At 37.2% G+C, this 25,250-nt stretch overlaps 1 protein-coding gene across 1 annotated transcript in view; it reads right to left on the bottom strand.

The window, feature by feature from the left end:
• Positions 1-24,342, bottom strand: part of LOC140847842 (neuroepithelial cell-transforming gene 1 protein-like) — a 65,980-nt gene extending 41,638 nt beyond the window's left edge. The window contains exon 1 of the mRNA XM_073229228.1: positions 24,060-24,342. The gene's annotated coding sequence lies outside the window, so the exon portion shown is untranslated. The remainder of the gene's footprint in view (positions 1-24,059) is intronic.
• Positions 24,343-25,250: the final 908 nt, after the last annotated feature.

The raw sequence follows: 25,250 nt of genomic DNA, 5'->3' as shown, positions 1-25,250 counted from the left end.
GAGGTAACTTCCCTCAAATGTAGGAGGAAAATGTTAGAACTTCTATTTTTATGCATTTCTTAATCCTAAAAAGAAGCTGTATAGTGTTTAATATACAGATGAGTTCATCATCACTCATAATACAAGGTTAAAGACAACAGCAATCTAATCAGATCCAATAAAAAGTCAGCCTCAAACTGTGAATTTATCATGGCTATTTGAAATAAAGATTTATGGCCACTATCATTAACCTTATCCTAAATGAGAACTGTGCTTTGAGATATTAGCTAATAATGGTACTACATACATAAAAGTTACAAATAAATACATCAGGGGTACTTGATCTAAATATGTTTGCTGATATGTCTGAAAAATCAAGTTTGGAGACAATTCTCCACTAAAGATTTTAAGTTTAGGTTCATAAACCAGTAAAGGAAAGGGATCAAGATGAAAGTTTCAAAGGAAAATGCAGAACTGAAGGCAGGATATTCTTGCTGTGAATGTTCTACTGACCAACTAGTGTATATAATTGGTATAAGAGTAAAGAAATATTGTACAGGACTCCCTGACAGATACATAAATTAAACACAAAAGAACAGAATACAAATTAAATATGCATTGATGAATCCACTAGCACATCAATACATGTAGACAAGTATAGTTTGGCAAACTAGAAACAGTCATTTTTTGCTATGTTCCCCAAATACGGAAAGCAGGAGACTCATGCTTTATTTGTACATTACTTATATGAGTAGTAAGAATAGGTAATGAGTTTTTAATTATAAAAAGAATCAATTCTCCAGTGTTACTTTGCACAAAGTTGATGCCTCTGTACAGTCTCATTCTAAAAATAATTCACTCCTTCTATACTAAGATGATTAATAAGAGAAAATCCATTCAATATACTTATTATCTGCAATGAGTTTTACATTTTCAAACAAGAAAAAAGCCATTAGAGTATGTACAAAAAAAACCTTCATATTTCATGATAAAGTCTCCTAATTTTAACACTGGTAGGAATAAGAGAAAGGATTGCATAGAGCTGAAGATGAAGAGATCTGGAACTTTTCAAAATCTGTTTCATATTTAACTGAAAGAAAAAGTTCAGCTTGTTTGCAGAAAAAATTAAATAGCCTGCTAAAGATGGCAAAAGAAACTCTGTACCTCAACATATTCCGAGAACTACAGAAAACTGAGCTGTATACCAGGCTGAAAGACAGCCCATGAGTGAATTCCCTCTAATGACTTGAAATAAAAACCCATTATCTACTCATCAAAGTGAAGTCCCAATGGGGGCCAGGTGTTAAAAATGTGAAGGAGCTACCTCTCTGAATGGAATATCTGTTAAGAGACAATTCAAACAATAGAGAGTAACTAGTAAAATAAAACACTAGATAGATGAAAAATAATTCTTTCCATAGTTTTAGAGTTAAAGTAGCCTCATTAGTCATTCAATTGTAGAAACAAGAGGGAGAGTATACAAACATCAAGGTATAGGTTCTGGTCACTTTCAGAATCTTTACAAAATAGTCATTCAATTGTAGAAACAAGAGGGAGGGTATACCAACATCAAGGTATAGGTTCTGGTCACTTTCAGAATCTTTACAAAAGGGAGAGACCCTTTATAAAGTTAAGATTATTTAAGCAAAAATAATCATTCACTAAACCAAAGAGAGTTTATTTTGGATCATATACATGGTTCAATTATATGAAATCTACGTATAGAAAAAATATAGAAAAAACATATTCAGAGAACTGTACAATGTATCTTTACTTATACCAATTACATACACAAATTGGTCAATAAAACGTTCATAGCAAGAATATCCTGCTTTTAATGCACTTCTGCACTTTCCTTTGATATATATATATATCACCAATGGTTTAAATAAAAAGTAAATAATGCAAGAAATTATTTGATAAAATTCAACATTCATACCTAATATTTTAAAAGAATGAAAGGATATTCTTAACATAAGAAATAAAACCTAAAATGCATTTAATTATCATTTGTTTAAATCTCTACCATACACTGATTTCTTTTAAAAGTATGCTTTAATACACCAAATGAAAAGCTTTGAATAACTACATCTAAGACAAAGACCTCAAGATTAAAATTTGACTACAATTTTGTTCCTACTATTAAGTGACAGATTTTTTTTCTGTGTCATCTTTTAATTAAAGAAATAAAGTAAGAGAATCCTTATGACAAAACCTGTCTTCACCTTTATAAAATATAAGCCTCTATGTTTACAAAACATGGAGAAAATCATATAACATAGCTAGCACAGGAATTAAAAAGTTTTGAAAATACACTTATTGTTAATCACTTCAGATATAAATAAAATAATAGGTTTTTTCTGCCATTGTGGAAATGAAGACCAAAAAAAAGAAAGGCAAAGACTATTTATTCTGAGCTTACTATATATAGCAAGGGAGTCAGCCACCATCACTTCATTTAGGCAGACTCAAAAGCAGGCTTAGAGGTAGAAAAGCTTTATAGTGGAAAAAAGAAAAGGCTTCAAAGTGTGCCCCGATTAGAGCCTGCAGGGTGGGGAAGCTGTAGGCAGGCTAACTAGTAGCAGGCATCATGTGTGTTATTTGGCTTGCTCTGGTGGGTTCTAAGTCAGACGCAAGAACAAAAGTTAAGGAAGCTGGCAATTATCAATCAAGTCCTGGTCCTTTTGGGTCAATTGCTATTGTTTAGCTTTCTGGATTGCCAGGGATATTGTCCATTGGTATACTCTGCCTCTCATCCTTAATCCTCACGGGCTGTGTTCTCCATAAATTACACAAACACCACAGATGGCTGTTATGCCTACAAAAAATGTACAAAAAAAAAAACATTTAAAGAAGACCTAGTATCCATCCTTCTTAAAGCATTCCAAAAGTAGAAGTAAAGGGAATACTTCACAACTCTTCCTATGAGGCCAGCATCACTCTAAAACCAAAAGCAGACGAAGAAACCATAAAAAAAGATTACAGACCAACATCCCTGATGAAAACAGGTGCTAATATACTGAACAAAATATTAGCAAAATGAATTTGAAAATACATAAAAAAGATCATCCATCATGACCAAGTGGGATTTATTCCAGGGATGCAAGGATGGTACAATATTAGTATATCCATCAGCATCACACACCACATTAACAAAAAGGTTAAAAATCAAATAATCATCTCAACAGATGCTGAAAAAGCATTTGACAAAATTCAACATCCATTCACAATAAAAACTCTTACAAAATGGGTATACAGGGCATGTACCTCAACATATTAAAGGGCAAATACAACAAACCCACAGCCAACATTGTACTTAATAGCAAAAAGCTGAAAGCTTTTCCTCTAAGATTGGGAAAAAGACAAGAATGTCCACTCTCACCACTTTTATTCAACACAGTACTGGAGGTCCTAGCCATGGCAATCAGACAACACAAAGAAATAAAAGGCATCCAGATTGGGAAGGAAGAAGTTAAACTGTAACTGTTTGCAGATGGCATGATATGGTGCACAGAAAACCCTAAAGAATCCACCAAAAAACTACTAAAACTAATAACTGAATTCAGCAAAGTTGCAGGATACAAAATTAATACACAGAAATATACTGTATTCCTATATACTAACAGTAAACTAGCAGAAAATCAGTAAAACAGCTCCATTTATAAGTGCATCAAAAAGAATAAAATACCTAGGAATAAACCTAACCAAAGAGGTGAAAGACCTATATTCTGAAAACAAGACACTCATAAAAGAAATTAAAGAAAACACCAACAATGGGAACCTATCCTGTGCTCATAGATAAGAAGAATTAATATTGTCAAAATGGCCATACCGCCCTCAAAGCAACTTACAGATTCAGTATAATCCCTATCAAAATACCAACAGAATTCTTCAATAAACAAGAGCAAATAGTTCTAAAATTCATATAGAACCAAAAAAGACCCTGAATAGCCAAGGCAATCCTAACAAAGAAGAAAAAAGCTGGGGGGATTATGCTTTCTAACTTCAAGTTCTACTACAAAGCTGCAGTAATCAGAACAATTTGGTACTGGAACAAGAACAGACCCATAGATCAATGGAACAGAATAGAGAGCCCAGATATAAACAAAAGCATATATGGTCAATTAATATATGATAAAGGAGCCATGGACATACAATGGGGAAAAGACAGCCTCTTCAACAACTGGTGTTGGCAAAACTGGACAGCTATATGTAAGAGAATGAAACTGGATTACTGTCTAACTCCATATACAAAAGTAAACTTGAAATGGATCAAAGACCTGAATGTAAGTCATGAAGCCATAAAACTCTTAAAAGAAAACATAGGCAGAATTCTCTTGAATATAACATGGGCAACTTGTTCCTGAACACACCTCCTCAGGCAAGGGAAACAAAATAAAAAATGAACAAGTGGGACTACATCAAACTAAAAAGCTTCCATACAGTAAAGGACACCATCAGCAGAACAACAAGGCATCCTGCAGTATGGAAGAATATATTTGTAAATGACTCATCTGATAAGGGTTTAACATCCAAAATATATAAAGAACTCATATACCTCAAACCCAGGAAACAAATAACCCAATCAAAAAATGGGCAGAGGACCTGAACAGACACTTCTCTGAAGAAGAAATACAAATGGCCAACAGGTACATGAAAAGATGCTCCATGTTGCTAATCATCAGGGAAATGCAAGTTAAAACCACAATGAGATATCACCTCATACCAGTTAAGATGGTCACTATCCAAAAGATAAGAAATAACAAATGCTGGTGAGTGTGCAGAGAAATGCAAATACACATTTGGTGGTACTGTAAATTGGTGCAACTATTGTGGAAAGCAGTATGGAGGTTCCTCAGAAAACTAAAAATAGAAATACCAGTTGACCCAGTAATTCTACTCTTGGGGATTTACCTGAAGAAAACAAAATCTCTGACCCAAAAAGACATACACACCCCTATGTTTACTGCTGCACTGTTTGTAATAGCTAAGATATGGAAGTAACCTAAGTGTCCATCAGTAGATACATGGATAAAGATGTAGTACATAAACACAGTGGATTATTATTCGGTAATAAAAAGAAAAGAAATCTTGCCATTTGCAACAACATAGATGGATCTAGAGAGTATTATGCTCAGTGAAATAAGCCAGGTGGAAAAAGACAAATATATGATTTCACTTATTTGTGGAATATAAAAACAAAGCAAAACAGAAAAAAACACAAAACAGAATTAGATTAATAGATACTGAGAAGTAACTACTACTTACCAAGGGGGAGGGGTGTGGGCGGAGGTGGGGGAAACTGTTGAACCACAGTGATATACATTTGATAAAATTCTTTTTAAAGTTTCTTTTCTCAGTATGAAAAAAAATTTCAAAATTAATGAAATATATTCAGGAAACTGCAAGTAGTTCCTCTGATTTGAGCATCCAAAGAAATAAGGAAGGGCTAAATCATGAGCAAAGACCTTACATAGAACCCTTAAAAATTCTGGGGCTTGATTCTGAATATGTATGGTAGTTATCAGCTACTGATTTCTAAGTAACAATAAGGACAGATTGGAAGAAGGCACGACTGATGAGAAAGGCCGATTAGGAGACAGATCCAATATTTCTTACAATAGATGATAAGGGGCTGAGGCAACAGCAAGCAAGGTCAGAGGAAGGCAGATTAGAAAGAGGGGTCAACAACAAAATTGGTAGGAGATTTTCTTTTCTCCTCTCTATGCTTGTTCAGTTACTACCAAGGCTTTTGGCATAGTGAAATATAATGCTACTAATAGTAATTAGAAATAGAGGCAGAAAGATTTTAATATATTTAAAGTAAACATTTCCTAAATAGTTATTTGAGAAAGATTAAAATACAGTAAGCTTTTCATTACTCTTGGAGTTCAGATTTTTTCTGAGGGCCTCTCAGGGGAACAAAGTAACTTCAGGAACTGACTTTTCTAGCCACTGCAGGAAAATCAAGCAAAAATGAAGAAAAGAGCATGACTTTTGATAAAACATGGAGTAAGGTATTTAAGTTAAACAAGGCATCTGAAATAAATTATAATTCATATGACTAAACAATACATATATGTATCAGAAACAAATACTGAAAGATTATAGGGACAATAGGACCTTCATATCACATGAGTTCTCAGAGCATTTTTAAAAAACATTGCTTGAGGTAAGTGAAATGCTATCATATCCTACATGGTTAGAAAGAGCCATCAGTGGGGGAATGGGTTGAGAAGCAGCAATTATGATTTCTCAGAAGATTATTTTTAATCTAGTACAAATATCCATTTCAAGATGGTAATCATGGTGGTGCTTAAAATATTCAGTAGATACTTCCTTTCAGGTATAAGACAAATATTAAGGAGAACACAAAACCAAAGTTATTCATTTCTTTATTCCCTAGAATCGAACATACTGACCTCAGAATGGGTTTATGTCTGAAAGTTGGAAAGAAAAATAGTTCTTAGAAATTTTAAGCAGGTCAACAAACTGGAAAAATATTTCCAATCAGAGGGCAAGATTCTTTCCAGCACTAGCTGTAATCGGCTTTACAGTAATGCTACTTTTTCCCATTTCAATAACAAGTTTCTATTTACTTTAAACACCCATGAAAAAAACGAACCCAAAAAACAAACTGTACCCAGAAAGTATGCAAGACAGTGCCAATTTTCAAAAATCTTGGAAAGACATACAGTCATTTTTCAGAGGTCTGACTCAAAATATAATAGCTATTTTAAATCCTTGTGGGAAAAAAACTGATTTCCCAAAACATTAAGATTTTAAGTAACTTTCTAGAAGATACCCAGTATAGTCCATTTAAAGAGAGGTTTAAGAATTCAAGAACTTTTGTCCAATTCCCTTTTTTCATATATCTAAATAATTTTAACATTTAAGGCATAAAATAAATGAAGTAACCAGCTTGGTGTGTTAAACTGTGTTTCTTATTATCCCCACCATGACTTTTCTTGGCCTCTAACATACTTCCTTTTGTATCATTTCATGTATTTTTGAATAATGTAAATTATTTTTACACTAAACTAGTTTTAGTCTAAATAGAGCATAATTACAATGGTAAAGCTGATGTTCAAAAAGAGAATTTGATTCATTTTTAGACCAAATTATATTTTCAGAGATTATGTTTGTGTCTCTGCCCTTCTCTATCATGGCAGATAATTAAGACCTGAACTGAAATATAAATGGCAGAAAGGTAGGTCAATGAACATTTTCATAAAATACAGCAGACAATGTGAGATAAATCTTCCAATGAAAAAGGAAAACAATCCACAAAAATACAAAGATACTGGCTTATTACTAGGTAGGTTAGTTAGGGGTTTATAATGAGAACCAAAATGACCTAGCAACATAATGTTTTTAAAAAGCAAGCAAAATAGAAGGACTAGAGGAATATAGCAGAGTAGGTCACTGATGGTGGCAAGAAAGACGACTTGAAGCATAGGGACACTCAAAATATGACAAAATATAATTGAAAACTGTGTCAGATGCCTCCAGGTTTGTTAAGAATTACTTCCTATGTGAAAACAAGAAAAGAATACAGTAGTACAGAAATGTAGTTGCTGGGCTGAGTAAATTGTCTCCACACATCAGCAGTGCAACCCAACTAAATGCCTCAGCCCAATTACAAACTTCCATGCAAAACTCACAAATAGCTGAAATAAAAATTTTAATCTGTAAATGCCAAGGGCACCATAAGTATAGAGAAAACGGTATAAAATAACATAGTTAACATTTGTTGATATTTGGGTTGCTCAGGTTCTTGATTTCTTTGCAATTCAGGCAAAAAATAATGACAATTATTGCAGACACAACTCATTTCTTTGGGTCAAATATCAGATAGCATCTGTTTTGATTGCCGCTCATCTTTGCTATTTAGTCTCTTCTCCTGCCTCATAAAAATTCCAGAGGAGTGGATGATCATGTAGACTATATCCCCTGCCACACTGGTGGCTTTCTGTATCTGAAATTCCCAAACAATAGATACATCTTGGAACATCTCTAGTCTAGAACACAGCTGAGTATCTATAAACCACACACACACATTCCAGACATCACAATGTCCTTTATACTCATACCCACACTATCACTGCCTTTGTATTATGCAAACTTAATACATTCATCAGGATGTCTTGCCATAGTATCAAATTCAGGAGAGGGGATACAGCAAGTTAACTGTGAGGCAAGAGAAAATTATCTAAAAGCATACATCATTAAAAGTCTAGTAGACTTGGAAAACACTTTGGCCACTCCTTAAAAAGTTAAACTTAAGACCTAGCAATTCTACTCCTAGGAACCTACTGGAGAGAAATGAAAACATACCATTCACACAAAGACTTGAATGTAAATGTTCATAGCAACATTATGCACAGTAGCCAAAACTGGAAACAATTTAAATCTCTAACAACTGGTAAAAAGAGTAACAAAATGTGATATATTCATTTAACAGAATACTATTTAGCAATAAAAAGGAATGAAATATTCCCACATGCCATAATATGGATGAACTGCAAAAACAGATGCAAAAGACTGTATGCTGTATGATTCCATTTATATGAGATGTCAAGAAACAGAAAATTATAAAGACAAAAAGTAGATCAGTGGCTGCCTAGGCATGGGAGTGAGAATAAGGAACGACAACTAGTGAGGGAGTATTGGGGGTGATAAAATCTTTTTAATAGTGGAATGTGGTGATGGAAGCACATCTCAAAACATTTACTAATAATCATTGAATTGCACACTTATAATGGGTGCTATGATATTCAAGTTATGTTAATAAACCTGATCAAAAGTACACTCATTTGATGTGAGAACAAACAGCAGCAGGAACTAATGTGGGCATCCTTTTACTTTTAGCAACTATTAGTATTAATAGTAATAATAATGACAATCCTGGGTTATCAAGAACTGACTCAACTATTTGTGCTTCTATGCACTGATTTAGGTTGAAGTATATTGTGAAAAATAGCCCATCCCAAAAGTTAAATTCCCCAAAAGGGAAAAGAATCCTCGATCTGAGTTTCTACAGCAGCTATCCTGGCTTAAGACTGCCATAACCCTGCATATCAACTCTACAAATTCACCAATTTTACTGGAAAAACAAAAATGAAAGAGTAAGTCCAATCACTACTGGTAGACCACAGACACAGACATATTATTTTTCTACCAATATATAGCATTACTTCTAATCTATTAAAAGGAAAATATAAAATCCTTATAAAGATCAGTTTTTAGATTCCTGCCATACAGGTGATGCCTAATAGTCAATGGATTCTCCTAAGATCCCAAAGGGCAGGAACAGAATTATTTAAGTGCTATTTATATGCAGTATTTTAATACTTGTGAAGAGCTCCTTAAATGTGGTTGAGTGATAGTAATTGTTCCACTAATTTTACTGATACATCTCTTTACAGACATTCAGTGGAGAAAGCATGGCAAACAGAACATTAAATTAAGAGTTAGAAAACACAGGACAAAATTTTTCCAGCGTCTAACTGTGAATTTCACTAAGCTTCAAATGCCTCATATATAAAAGAAGTTGTACTATTTTGTAAGGCCCTCTCTTTCAGTACTGAAATCAACAAAACAGTGTTTTTTATGTTTTAAATGAATAACCAGTAACAGCTGCAAAAAATTTACTGAATGTTTATTATGTACCATGTACTATTCTAAGCATTTTAGGTGCTGATAAGAGTTATATGCATTAACTTACAATCCTCATAGCAACTCTATAAAGCAGGAACTATTACGATTTCCACTTTATAAATGAAGAAGCTGGGGGACATGCATTAATTAACCTGGTCAAGGCCTCAAAGTACAGAATCAGGATTCATATCCAGTTCATTTTGCTCTAGCATATTGTGTTGTTACTTATTATATATACCAACTCTACAAAAAAGTTGATTGTAGAGCTAATTGCTAAATATTCTTTGATAAAGGGTACATAGGTGATACCTCAAGTGTTTTCCTGTAGAAAATGAAAATGATATCTAGTATTTATTTGCATGCTTAGGTACTATTCTAGTGCTTTACATGAATTATTTCACATAATTTTCACAACCTTATGAGACAGATACTATGAAGTGAGATGTAAAGAGATTAAGTCCTTGAAAGCGAGTGTTTGAACCCAGGAAATGATTGTAAAGCCTAAACTATTTAAACACTGATGTTTTATTTGGCTGTGGGTCTCACTCTAAAACGAATGTACATTCCCAGAGAAAAGAGTTGACTCAAACCTGGAGCCAGAACAAACTGTCAGGAAAACTAGGCCAGAAAAACAGGCCTTCTTCTGAGCTCTGAACCACGTGGTGCGGCTCAGGGCTGTCAGTGGACACAACTCTTTCCTACTACCCAGAACAGACAGAGGAGGAAGTTAAGAGGGGAATGCAGTTCAGAAGCCTGACATAAAAAGCCTAACATAGAAAACTTACACCTCATTGGATTCTGGTTGTTTCTGCTCTTTTCTCCCCCTAATTATCTTTTCCCTTGCTATAATACTATAGCAGTCAGCACACACACATTATGTCCAAAAATTTTTTGCTTTACCTCAGCATGAAGTAGTTCCAAGTATGAACATTTAGCAGAGGCGAATCAGCTTCACAACTGTTTATTTAACTTGGTACAGATTTAAAACTAAGTTATTTCTTTTAGGTTCTGCACATCTTAGCCATTTCTATTCCCTAGCTCCTTCTCTAGTCTAGCCAATTTCCTGCTAGGATCGGAGGACTGACAATTAGCAATGGGTGTACTTAGCAATGAGCTCCAACCACTTGGGCCAGGGTGATTAAAGGGCCGGCTCTCTAAAAAGTAGTCATGCATGCACATGTACGTATATACACCCCCAACAAAAGCTGACAAGTTTCACTTTAAACTCCTGACTACAAATTTCAGATAGGTCTTGAGTTCTGCCCAGAAAGCTATTATATTTCCCTTGTCATTTCCTCTCCTACCCTCTGAAATAACTCAAATCTTTCTCTCTTTACTCTTTCAATACTCCTTCCTCATCCCCACCTCATTTGCACTTATGAATCTTACTGTATTATATGCCACATGCTTGTACTGTTCAATCTGCCAACATACCATAAACTTTTTCTTTTCTCTTTAATAATGTATTACCTAAAGCCAAAACCTCTATTTGTACACTTGGTCATAACTTCTCTTCCCTATTCTTAAAACCAGCCAAAGACAGACCACATTAACTTCAAAGGAACAAGAATTAAACATTAAATGTAAATGGATCATATGTATCAATTTAAAGATACAAATTGCCAGGAAGGCGGAAATCCTTTCTGAATAAGGTAACAGTGTAATCAGCTTGTCTTGAGGAAAAGCAGTTGTGTGATTGAATTGTGAGCTATATTAGCTGTTCATTTCCATAGTACAATATTTTTACATGAGAGTGTGGCCAACAGATAAACTATCATCATTATTTGAACTTGTATTTTGCAGACATTTAACTCTATAATGGTACAATGGAGCATTGCTGCCACTGATTTGAGCTTTCAAATGAAAATCAGAATTTTTGAAAATTGTACCCATCTCTGTAAGAATGATATCTTCTCAACACTAAAAAGTTTTCACATGAGTTTGGTGGTGATATTAATAATTGTGATATTTTGCTGGCAATGAACAGTATGTATTTACCTTTCGAAGACCTGCATAATGCAGTGCACCAATATTTTCCAAATGATCAATACATAATGTCACAAAAATATGCATTGGTAAAAAAGACTCATTTAAAATTTAAAAGACCAATGGATTTTACTGTAACAGAAAAAGAAAACTTCATTAATACAGTTTCAGATTCCAAACTGCTGCCAACTATTAAGAAACTACCACTTGTCAGTCCTAGCATATTACCAAAGAGAAATATCCACAATTGTCTGAAAAGACTATTAAAGATCCCAGGCTTTTTTGAACTAAAAATCTACCATGGCAGATGGCAACGTAAGAAGTGAGGCAGAAACCTCCTTCCAAAACCACAAATAACATGAAAATACAGCAAATATAAATAATCCTGAAAGAGCGACTAGAAAGAAGACTACAACAGACAGCCTACAACTGGGGAAAAGAGAAGACCTTACAGTAAAGAGTAGGTAGGAAAGTTGCAGTTCAGTGGTACCCAAGCCCTCCTCATTTGCAAACTCACCGGAAGGAGGATGAGAAACAGAGTGGGCAGGGAGTAGAAGCCCAGGACTGCTAAACAACCACCCCTGGAGAGCTGCTCTGGGAACACGAACCCACATTACATAGTGTTCTGAAGATTAGTGGGGTTGGAAAGCAAAGACAGGCAAAATACATGGAGAGACTGAGATTCCAGCCCCTTGTGAAGAACAGGTACCCACAACTAGATTCTCTGGGACAAAAGAAAGGTGGGCACTTTGAAAGACACCCCAGTAGTTAGTGGACTGCTAAAGGGGCAAGGATTACCCAGAGCTTACTGCTCAGGAGAAAGGACAGGTGGACTAAATTGTCCTGGTACACTCAGCCCAGCAGACTGGGAACTCTCAGGAGCTTCAGGTGCTCTACCCCTTGGTAGGCAAAGCGCTGAGTCCCCCTAACGTGATATGTAGCCTGATGCTCCTTCCTCCCGGCTGGTAACAGTTTGCAAAACTGCTGCCCCCACCAGAGTGCCAGGCCAGCCAGAGGGCGGTCCTGCCTACAGGAGCTACAAGGGCATAACGCAGAGGCTCAATCATGCATGCTCAGCCAACTGGCCCTGGGAATGAAGGCAGGCACTGCAGCTGGTGAGCAGAAAAGAGCTCTTACTTCCCAGTAGGCACCAGCAACGCTCACCTGTGCACCTGCCATTGCTCCAGATGCTGGACAGGTCCAGAGAGTAGAGCTTCCAGGAAAAAGAGGGCACCACGACCTACACTAAGTTATTATTCCACAGGAATCACTAGAAATATGAAATGGCAAAAGAATCTTGTAGAAACCAAAATCCCTCAAACAATAGAAAGAGAGCTAAGTGCAACTGAAATCACCAATATTCTTGATAAAGATTTCAAAATAAAAATCATAAACATGCTAATGGAACTGGAGAAAAATAATCAAGTTCTCAGGGAGGATTTCAAGAAAGAGATAGAAACTTTGAAAATGCAGTATCTGAAATGAAACACACAATGGAGGGATTTAAAAGCAGATTAGATGAGGTGAAGGAGATGGTAAATGAAATAGAAATTAGAGAACAGGAATACAAAGAAGCGGAGGCACAGAAAAAAAAAGGATCTCTAAGAATGAAAATACAAATGAAACAATATTCATATTATAGAGGTTCCAGAAGAAGAGAAAAAAAGGGGAAGTAAGTCTCTTAGAGGAAATAATTGACAAAAACTTCGCCAATCTGGGGAACAAAATAGTCTCTCAGGAAATGGAAGTGCACAGATCTTGTGACACAAAGGATCCAAGGGAGACAACACGAAGACATATAATAATTAAAATGGCAAAGATCAAAGACAAGGACTGAATATTAAAAGCAGCCAGAGAGAGAGAAATGATCACATACAAAGGAAAACCCATTAGGCTATCATCAGACTTCTCAACAGAAACCTTATAGGCCAGAAGGGAGTGGCATGATATATTTAATGCAACGAAACAGAAGGGCCTGGAACCAAGAATACTTTATCCAGCAAGACTATCATTGAAATTTGAAGTAGGGATTAAACAATTTCCAGATAAGCAACAGTTAAGGAAATTTACCTCCCACAAACCATTTCTACAGTATATTTCAAAGGGACTGCTCTAGATGGAAGTGCTCCCAGGGCTAAATAGCTGTCACCAGAGAAAATAAAACCACAGTAAAGGAACTAGACCAATAAATACCTAGGCAAATGCAAAATTAAATCAACTTCTCCCAAAGTCACTCAAGGGATATACAAAGAGTACAGAATATGACACCTAATATATAAAGAGTGGCAGAAGAAGAAAAAGAAGGGAGGAAAGAAAACCCCTTTAGACAGTGTTTGAAATAGCGTAATAAGCGAGTTACGTTAGAATGTTAGATAGTATAGAAGCTGCCCTTGAACCTTTGGTAACCACGAATCCAAAGCCTGCAATGGCAATACAAGTATCTATCGATAAGCACTCTAAATGTAAATGGGATGAATGTACCAATCAAATGACACAAAGTTACAGAATGGATAAAAAGCAAGACCTATCTATATGCTGCCTACAAGAGACTCACTTCAAACCCAAAGACATACACAGACTAAAACTAAAGGGATGGAAAAAGATATTTCATCCAAATAATAGGGAGAAAAAAAGCAGTGGTTCCAGTACTTGTATCAGACAAAACAGACTTCAAAACAAAGAAAATAAGAAGGACATTACATAATGATAAAGGGGTCAGTCCAACAAGAGGATATAATCATTATAAATACCTATGCACCCAACACAGGAGCACCGACATATGTGAAACAAATACTCAAAGAATTAAAGGGGGAAACAGAATGCAATTCATTCATTTTAGGAGACTTCAACACACTACTCCTCCCAATGGACAAATCAACCAGACAGAAAATAAGTAAGGAGACAGAGGCACTGAACAACATTAGAGCAGATGGACCTAACAGACATCTACAGAACACTCCACCCAAATGCAGCAGATACACATTCTTCTCGAGTGCATAGGGAACATTTTCAAGAATAGATCATACATTAGGCCACAAAAAGAGCCTCAGTGAATTCAGAAAGACTGAAATCGTACCAACCACGTTAACAAGATATAAAACTAGAAATAAATTATACAAAGAAAACAAAAAAGCCCACAAACACAGAGGCTTAACAACAGGCTCCTAAATAGTTAATGGATCAATGACAAAATAAAAACAGAGGTCAAGCAATATATGGAGACAAAAAACAACAATAACTCAACACTGCAAAATCTATGGGTTGCACCAAAGGCCATGCGAAGAGGGAAGTATATTGCAATACAGGGCTTTCAGGAAAGAAGAAGAATCCCATATGATCAGTCGAAACTCACAATTAATGAAACTAGGAAAAGAAGAACATATGAGGCCCTAAGTGAGTAGAAGGAGGGACATAATAAAGATTAGAGCAGAAATACATAAAATTGAGAAGAATAAGACAAGAGAAAGAATCAATGAAACCAGGAGCTGGTTCTTTGAGAAAATAAACAAAATAGATAAACCCCTAGACAGACTTATCAATAAAGAAAGTCTATACACATAAACAGAATCAGAAATGAGAAAGGAAAAATCACTACAGACACCACAGAAATATAAAGAACTATTAGAGAATACTATGAAAAATTATATGCTAACAGATTGGATGACCTAGAAGAAATGGACAACTTTCTAGAAAAATACAACCTTCCAAGACTGATCCAGGAAGAAACAGAAAATCTGAAGAGACCAATTACCAGCAGTGAAATTCAGCTGGTAATCAACAAACCACCTAAAAACAAAAGCCCTGGTCCAGATGGCTTCACCACTGAATTTTATCATTTAGAGAAGATCTAACACCCATCTTCCTTAACGTTTTCCAAAAAGTAGAAGGTAGGGAATACTTCCTAACGCATTCTATGAGGCCAGCAACACTCTAATGCCAAAACCAGGCAAAGACACCATAAAAAAAGAAAATTACAGACCAATGTCCCTGATGAACAAAGATGCAAATATCCTCAACAAAATATTAGAAACTCAATTTAAAAATACATCAAAAAGATCATCCATCATGATCAAGTGGTATGTATTTCGGGGATGCAAGGATGGTAAATATGACAAAATCCCATCAACATCAGACCAAATCAACAAACAGAAGGGCAAAAATCACATGATCGTCTCCATAGATGCTGAAAAAGCATTCGAACAAATGAATATTCAGTCACGATAAAAAACTCTCAACAAACTGAGTAGAGGGCAAGTACCTCAACATAATAAAGGCCATATCTGACAAACCCACATCCAATATCATACTTAACAGCAAGAAGCTGAAAGCTTTTCCTCTAAGATCGGGAACAAGACACCCTACATACTTTTATTCAACATAGTTCTGGATGTCCTAGCCACAGCAATCAGACAATACAAAGAAATAAAAGCCATCTAGGTTGGTAAGGAAGAAGTTAAACTGTCACTGTTTGCAGACGGCATGGTATTGAACATAAAAAAACACTAAAGAATGCACCAACAAACTACTGGAATAACTGAACTCAGCAAAGTTGCAGGATACAAAATTAATACGCAGAAATTGGTGGCATTCCTATATACTGACAATGAACTAGCAGAAAGAAAAATCAGGAAAACAATTCCATTCACAATTGCATCAAAAAGAATAAAACACCTAGGAATACACCTAACCAAGGAGGTGAAAGATCTATACCGTGAAAACTACAAGCCACTCATGAGAGAAATTAAAGAAGACATTAATAAATGGAAATGCATCCCATGCTCCTGGATAGAAAGAATTAATATTGTCAAAATGGCCATCCAGCCTAAAGCAATCTACAGATTCAATGCAATCCCTACCAAAATACTGACAGCATCCTTCAATGAACTAGAATAAACTGTTCCAAAATTCACATGTAACCACAAAAGACCCCGAATAGCCAAAACAATCCTGAGAAGCAAGAATAAATCTGGGGGGTTTATGCTCCCAAACTTCAAGCTCCACGACAAAGCCATGGTAATCCAGACAATTCGGTATTGGCACTACAACAGATCCATAGATCAATGGAACAGAATTAGAGAGCACACATATAAATCCAAGCATATATGGTCAATTAATATATGATAGAGGAGGCATGAATATACAATGGGGAAATGACAGCCTCTTCAACAACTGCTGTTGGCAAAACTGGACAGCTGCATGTAAGGGAATGAAACTGGATTATTGTCTAACTCCATACACAAAAGAAACTCAAAATGGATCAAAGACGTGAATGTAATTCATGAAACCATAAAACTCTTAGAAGAAAACATAAGGCAAAAATCTCTTGCGTATAAACATGAGCACCTTTTTCCTGAACACATCTCTTTGGGCAAAGGAAACAGAAGCAAAAATGAACAAATGAGAGTACATCAAACTAAAAGCTTTCTGTACAGCAAAAGACACCATCAGCAGAACAAAAAGGCATCCTACAGTAAGGGAGAATATATTCATAAATGACATATCCGATAAGGGGTTGACATTCAAAATATGTAAAGAGCTCACATGCTTCAACACCCAAAACCAAACAACCGGATTAAAAAATGGGCAGAGGATCTGAAAAGACACTTCTCCAAAGAAGAAATTCAGATGGCCAACAGGCACATGAAAAGATGCTCCACATCACTGATCATCATGGAAATTCAAATTAAAACCACAATGAGATATCTCCTCACACCAGTTGGGATGGCCAACATCAAAAAGACAAGGAACAAGAAATGCCAGTGAGGATGCGGAGAAAGGGGAACCGTCCTACACAATTGGTAGGAATGTAAATTAGTTTAACCATTGCGGAAAGCAATATGGAGGTTCCTCAAAAAACTAAAAATAGATACACCATTGGACCTAGGAATTCCACTCCTAGGAATTTACCCAAAGGAAAGAAGATCTCAGATTCAAAAAGACATATGCACCTCTATGTTTACTGAAGCACTATTTGCAATACCCAAGACATGGAAGCAACCTAAGTGTCCATCAGTAGATGAATGGATAAAGATGTGGTACATATACACAATGGACTACTATTCGGCCATAAGAAAGAAACAAATCCTACCATCTGCAACAACATCGATGGAGCTAGAGGGTATTATGCTCAGTGAAATAAGCCATGCAGAGAAACACAAGTACCAAATGATTTCCCTCATTTGTGGAGTCTTAACAATGAAGCAAAACTGAAGGAACAAAACAGCAGCAAACTCACAGACTCCAAAAAGGGAACAGTGGTTACCAAAGGGGAGGTTGGGTGGGGAGGGAGGAGAAAGAGGATTGAGGAGTATTATCATTGGCGTACATGGTGTGTGGGGGGTCATGGGGAAATCAGTGCGGCACAGAGAAGACAAGTAGTGACTCTGTGGCATCTTACTAGGCTGATGGACAGTGACTGCAATGGGGTGTGGGGGGGACTTGTTAATATGAGTGAATGTAGTAAGCACAATGTTTTCATGTGAAACCTTCATAAGAGTATATATCAATTATACCTTAATAAAAAATATGATTACTTTCATGTACCAACACCCATATATGCTGGCGCAATTACCTTAAGAGAAATTGCTTGGTTTTAAGTACATAATAAAAATGAGTTTTATTTACCAGATTTCCCTGCAACATGTATGTAACACAAGTACTAGAAGAAGAGGAGAGAGAGGAACAGAAAAAAACAATGTGAAGAAATAATGGCTGGAAACTTCTCAAATTTATAGAAAAACAATAACCTACACATACAGAAAGCTCAACGAACTCCAAGTACCATAAAAAAGAGACATGCACAGACTTAAACAGTAAAAACGGTCAATAACAGGAGAAAAACCTTTAACGCTCGCTGCTTAAAATGGAATTCCAAGAAGATCAATAGCTGACTCATCAAGAAACAATGGCAACCAGAAAGCAGTGGGATAACCCAAAGTGTTCAAAGACAAAAACTATCAACAAATAACCCTATATGCAGGAAAACTATCTTTCAAATATGAAGGTGTAATAAATACATTTCTAGATAAACAAAAATTGAGAACATCTGTTGCCAGTAAGCCTGTCTTAAGTACGAAAGGCAGTATTTACGCGAAAAGCAAGTCAGCCCAGATGTAATCTGAATCCACACAAAAAAGAGCACCAATAAAATCAATTTAAATGAAAAGTTCAGCAAAAAAATAAATTGTTATAAATAGAAAACATTCACTTAAGGCAAAAAAAAAAAGCAATAAAGGAGAAATAGAGAAACAAAAGACATAAAACAAAAGTAAAATAGCAAGCATGAATCAAACTACATCAATAATAACATAAAATGTAAATAGGGTAAGCAACCCAAAAAAAAGAAAGAAAGACAGGACAGGACAGGACAGGAGAGGAGAGGAGAGGAGGGGAGGGGAGGGGAGGGGAGAAGAGCGCAGAGGAGGGGAGGGGAGGGAGAAAGACAATCTAACTATATATTGTCTATAGAGACATTAGTTTCAGAGATATGAACAGCTTGAAGAAAGGACAGAGAAAGGTATCACAGAAACAGCAAACCACAAGAAGCTAGATTGGCTACATTAACATCAGACAAAACAGAGTTAAAAACAACAACAAAATAACTTATCAAAGATAAAGGGGGACATCTGATAATGATAAAAGGATTGATTCATCAGTAAAGTTTAATCATTACAAATATGTATGTACCTAATAATAAAATACATGAGGCAAAAACTGACATAAAGGAAGGTAAAAATAGACATTTCAACAGTAATAGCTTCAATATCTGCTGTCAATAATGGTAGAATAACTAGACAGAAGATCAACAAGGAAATACAAGACTTTAACAATCTTATAAACCAACTAGATCCAATAGACATCTATAGAGTATGACATCCAACAGAATATATGCTCTTTTCAAATGCATGGAACATTCTCCTTGATAGACCACATTCTAGAGCATTAGCCTTAATATATTTAAAGGGACATAAATAATACAAACTATTTTCTCCAACTACAATGGAATGAAATTGTAAATCAACACGAGGAAAAAAATTGGGAAACTCACAAATATGTGGACATTAAACAACACACCTAAATGATCAATGGGTCAAAAAAGAAATAAAAGGGAAATAGAAAACAATTTAAGATGAATGATAGTGAAGATATAAAATATCAACATTTCTAGAATGCAGCTAAAGCAGTGCTTATGGGGAAATTAATAGCTATAAATGTCTACATTATGAAAAAAAAAAATTTCAAATAAGTAAATAACCGTCCACCTTAGGACACTGGGGAAAAGGGGGCAAGCTAAACCTCAACCAAGCTGAACAGATAGTACAAAGGTTAAAACAGAAATAAATGAAATAGAGAATAGAAAAACCAGTAGGAAAAATAAATAAATAAAGCCCAAAGCTGGTTATTTATAAAGATCAACATGATTGATAAATCCTCAGGCACACTGACCAAGATAAAAAGACAGAAGACTTGGTAATTCAAGTCATTACTCTCATGCTGCTTATGTCAACAACCTTTTTCCGACAGACATAATTTCCAACCTCACACAAAAAGTAGAAACCTGGTGGGAAAACCCTCCAATTACTGCTCACAACTTACCCGACTCCCCAAACTTACCTAAAACTATACCATCCATAGCTCTTACCCAGGTTAAATTCTCTACCCTTAATTTGGAGAGAATCTTGGTCCTTCTCTGCCTTCTCGGTTGCTTGTTTAATCACTTGCCCTTTCCTATGTCTTCAACCTCTCCTCTACTTACTTATTTCTCCCAGCATATCAACTTTGTCCCTTATTAAAAGTCTGCCCACAAACCTGTGTGATCTCCCTGTATTGTTCTTTCTTGCTTTCCTGTTGCAGTGAAACCTCTTGAAAGTGTAATCCACAAACTTTCTTGTTCTCCAATGTCACTACGAGCTGTCAGATTAAACACGCATCATTTTTCATCTAGGCTACTGCAGATTGACTTGCCACGAACTTATCAACTACACTTGAGATTTTTAATTTGGTATGCACAGGTGGGCTGCAAGGGTTCACAAATTTGAAAGTTTACATATATGAGCACGTTTTTCAGGAGTCTTTTTTTTTTCATAAAATCTAAATAGTGCTAGGATGCCAAAATGTTACCTATTTTTCTTATGGAAAACAGAGCGACTTTAAGAACGCAAAAGTGATCGTGTCATTGGCTTGTCTTTCACTATTTCTCCATCACCTGAAAATAAAACCCAAACCCCTCTATGATGTGGATCTTACCTCTTTAGCACAGTACTTCATCACTACCTACCTCCTCTCCATCCCTATTTCAGTCCTCTCCCCTACACTACTAGCATCTAGTTACAGTGAATTACTAGCATACCTAGAGTTCATAACTCTCATTTGCTTTAGGGCCTTTTAACATGATTCTCCTCCTCTACATGAAATCACCCATTTAGACCTATTCTCTAAACTGGGATTACAAAAGTGAGGTAGAATAGGAACATGGGACATGTAACATGATTAATTTTTCCTGCCTATGATGAGAAATGCCAACATATAATGGTTACTGTAGTAAGAACAGGAGGGACTCCATCTTAAGGCTAAGATTCTATTCTAAAAACCAGGGAGTTAGGAGGTAAGATTCCTAACATATTTTATCATGATTCGCCAACAAAAGACCCTATCCTAACGCAAGGTAAGCAGTTCTCAGTGATGTGTTTTCACTGCTTGAGGGTCACCATTATCTTGGAGAAGAACAGAATTAATAAATTTCTGTGTTAAGTTTATCTTACAGAATATTCAGAGGGCTGATGATGGACGGTGATGTAATGTCTCTCATCGGAGACAAACATCATGACACCACACATCAGCCTATGCTCCCCTGGCCCTATTCTTGAAATCCTTAAAGACCCAAACCCTAAAACTTAAGTGCACCTCCTCTCTGAGATCACCTGCACAGCCGCCTGAGTGTGCACTGTCTTAACAAACTTTCTTGCTGCAGAAGCCTGTTGCCCTTCTCTGAACTCTTTTCATTTTAAAGACAAGAACTTGCTGACCTCCTCTGGAGGTAAATGTATTTGTCACTTTGCTTTTTCATTCAATTTTCTAGTCTTAACCCCAGGTCTTCTCTCTATTGTGCTGCAAATAAGTAGGAAAGGGCTACTGAAATCTGATTTCGGCTCGCAAATTTCTGTCACCTGGGTGACTCTCACAGAACTGTGGCTGCATGATCATACTCTTTGTACGCTGCCTGAAGAAAAGTTCTTTGATTTGGGAAGTTCTCACAACAAAATCTCACTCCATCCAGTGCTCTGTGGCTCCCTCAAATTTTGGAGTGGTAGGGGCTTGCTTAGTTCCCACACTGTGCAGATCAAGATGCCAGGTGACCCTGGCTTTAGGAATTGCCAAGGGAGTTTTTAGCAGTTCAGTGAACTTCCCTTTTCTCCCTCTGCTCTTTCCTGTGCTCTACTGTCTGCACAGCTGCTAACATCCACTAATCCTCTTGCTTTATGAACTCCTTCCTTACCTACACTCATCCTCAGGAGACTTCCCTAGTCTGGGTGAGGTTTCACCTAGTGCACAGGGAAAGGCCTCCCCAGACACAGCTGCCAGGCAACATAAAGGGAATAATTTCCTGTTCTCCATCAGGATTAAGTATCCTTTTTATTTGTGTTTATGGCATCCTGTGTATACTTATATAGCAACTTTTATCACACATCATTATAATTATTAACTTAGCTTTCTTCCCTGTAAGATGACAAGTTCTTATGAGTTAAGGACAGTATTTTCCATCTCCATGTTACTAGTGTATGGCATTCATGTATTTCCCAGATAAATCATACCTTATTCCCTTGTCAACTCACTGCAAACACTGTAAATACAATATTTTTAATACTCTATGGGAACTAGTTAAGATGAATATGCTCCTCCCATTACCAGATTTAATGATCTCTTCATTCCTTATCAAATTTAAACTTTCCAGTCCTTCCTTATAAGTAACATTTGACAGAGTCATCATGTCCTCTTTCTTGAAATCTTTTCCTCATTTAGCCTCCTGGATACTGTTCTCACTTGATTCTCCAGAACACTCTCATTACCCTGACCTTTTAAATGTTGGGAGTGCCTCTGGGTTTATTCCTCAAACTCTTTATTGATATTCACTAGCTAGATGATTTCCCAGTACCATGATTTCAAATGTATTTGCTGATAACTCCCAAATTTATATGTGGTGCGTTCACTTTATGAAATTTCACTGAGCTAAACAGTTATGATCCATACACTCTTTCATTTGAGTGTTATACTTCAATAAATGGTTAAAAAAAGAGAAAAGAAAAACAACTATTGTGATGAGCTCTTAACAGAAGTCTTATAACATATCCCAAAGCAAACCTTTTCTCTAGTCTTTCATTTCTGACACCATGGAAACTGACTCTTCCAGAGTGCTCAGGCCAAAACCCTCAGACTCAACCTTCTTTTCTCTTAATACTACATTTAATCCATCTACAAATCTTGTTAGCTCGACTTTCAAAATATATCCCCAAAATGAGTATTTTCCACATCTCATATGATGTCTCAACTAAAATAACATAATTGGTGTCCTGTTCTATCCTTGCCCCATAGGAGTCAGAGTGACCCTTTTAAAATATAGATCACATCGTTTCCTTTTGCTTTCCAACTCACTAATTCAAATTTAAAGTCCTCTGGATGGTCTCAGTCCAGCCATCTCTATGACCTCATCTACCATCCTCTCTGTTTCATTCCACTCCAACCACCATGGCCTCTGTGCAGTTCCTTAAATGCACCAAAGATGATTCTACCGCAAAGCCTTTGCACTTGCTGTGCCTCTCTCCAGTCCCGTGGATTAGTTTTAATTTCTTTGGATCTCTGCTCCAATGCCATCATCATCAAAGAGGCTTTTAAAAATAGCAACACCATCCTCTCCTTATCTCTATCCCCCTTACAATGCCTTAACTTTTTTCACAGCAGGTATTTGATTACTGTCTTTCTCCCCAACCAGAATTTAAGCTTCAACAGAGCAGGAACTTTACCTGTTCTGCTCACCAGAACTCCCAGTATCTATAATATCTGACGTTAGGCAAGAGGTGAACAGTATTACTGAATTAGTGTACAATTTAACACTGCCTCTCTTCATTATTTTTGACGTTTTCCTCCTCTCTTCACTAGCCTTTTCTGGTTCTCCCATTTCTGACAGTTTCGGTCCCCGGTTTTGCATGCAAGGACCGCCCACATCCCAGCACAGACGCGCGGGGTGGGCAAGGCTGACCCCTTACACCGTCCCCGCCAAGCCCAAGGAACAGGAGCCCCCGGCGGGGGAAGGGCTGGGGTCGAGGAGGAGCGGGAGGAGACAGGGAGTGAGCAGCCCGCCACTCCCGTCCCCGCTTCCCCGCACCCGGAGCTTCGGACCGGACGCCCGGGTTCCCGGTCGCTGCCGCCCCTGCTCTCACCTGCCTTCCGGCCTGGGGTCGGGGCTGTCGGCCGAAGACCCCGCGGCGCCGCCAGCGTTAAGACCGGAGGCCCGGCGGCTTCGCCTCCGCGGCGGGGGCTGTTTCTCGGGCGCCGGCTCTGGCCCCATGGCGCGGAGATGGGTGGTGGGAGGCAGCGGCCGCGTGTCAGGAGACCCACAGGGACGGGGAACGCGCGCGGCTGCTTCTACCCCCGCAGCAGTTCCGGTCAGGAGCGCGCCGCCGCCGCATTTTCCGAGGTTTGAAATGGTGGCCACGAAGGGTCCAACCAATCAGAGGACAGCAGGTCGTTGCTAGGATGCGTGGAGTCCCGCCCTCTACCCTCCCAGGCCCTCTGGCGCCTGACCGAAGCTGAAAAAGTGAGGTGGTGCGCTGGGCAGCCCTGCAGATTAGTGGATGGCCTTGGTTTAATAATGACCCCGTTCCTAAATCCCCAAAGCCCAATACCTACTGCACTGTTTATTAGGACTTTCATCACAGTCCAAGACAAATTGCAAGCGTTTTAATTCCTTTTCAGCATTTGGGGAGAAGAGAGGTAGAAAGTAATGACCGAATATGAGGTGGTTTTATTGGTTACATACACACTAAATTATTCATGTGAGAGAAATCCCAGTTATCAAAGGAAATGGAAATGTGTTCTCAGGGCTGCCTAGGAAACCAATAAAACCTAATTTTGAGCCCTCCTGCTTCCCAATGGGGAGGAGTGAAAGTGCCTTCATCCTCTAATTATAAGAAGGCAGCAAAAGGCACAACGTCAAATAATGGACTTCTCAAATAATGAAGTTGTTAAATAGCACGTTCTTTGAATTTAAATATTGCTTTTTTTTGTATCAAAGTCTTTCAAAAATAACTTTTCCTTTGACACTTAGGAATCTATACTAAGAAATAAAATTACATAGGCACCGAAGGGTGGCAGAATATGCCATCCTAAAATATGCTACTGTGGCATTAGGATTATTTTGCGTTACAGGCAGTTGAAGAACAACAGGAGCAGGAAGGGCATCCTGGCCTCCCTTTTTTTACTGAAAGCAGAAGATGAAGTTCTGTTGTGAAAACTGCCCTTTCTATACCTGGAGGAAAGAAGCATTCTAATTCCCGGAGATGGGGGGAAGTCAAGGGAGAGAGAATAATGTACAAACAGACCTTATTAAAATAACATCTTCCTTTGGTCTC

This window comes from Manis javanica, chromosome 2 (assembly GCF_040802235.1).
Source record: "Manis javanica isolate MJ-LG chromosome 2, MJ_LKY, whole genome shotgun sequence".
NCBI classification, from domain to species: Eukaryota; Metazoa; Chordata; class Mammalia; order Pholidota; family Manidae; genus Manis; species Manis javanica.
The sequence above is the reverse complement of the archived record's forward strand: the minus strand, read 5'-3'. Positions and strand labels throughout refer to the sequence as shown.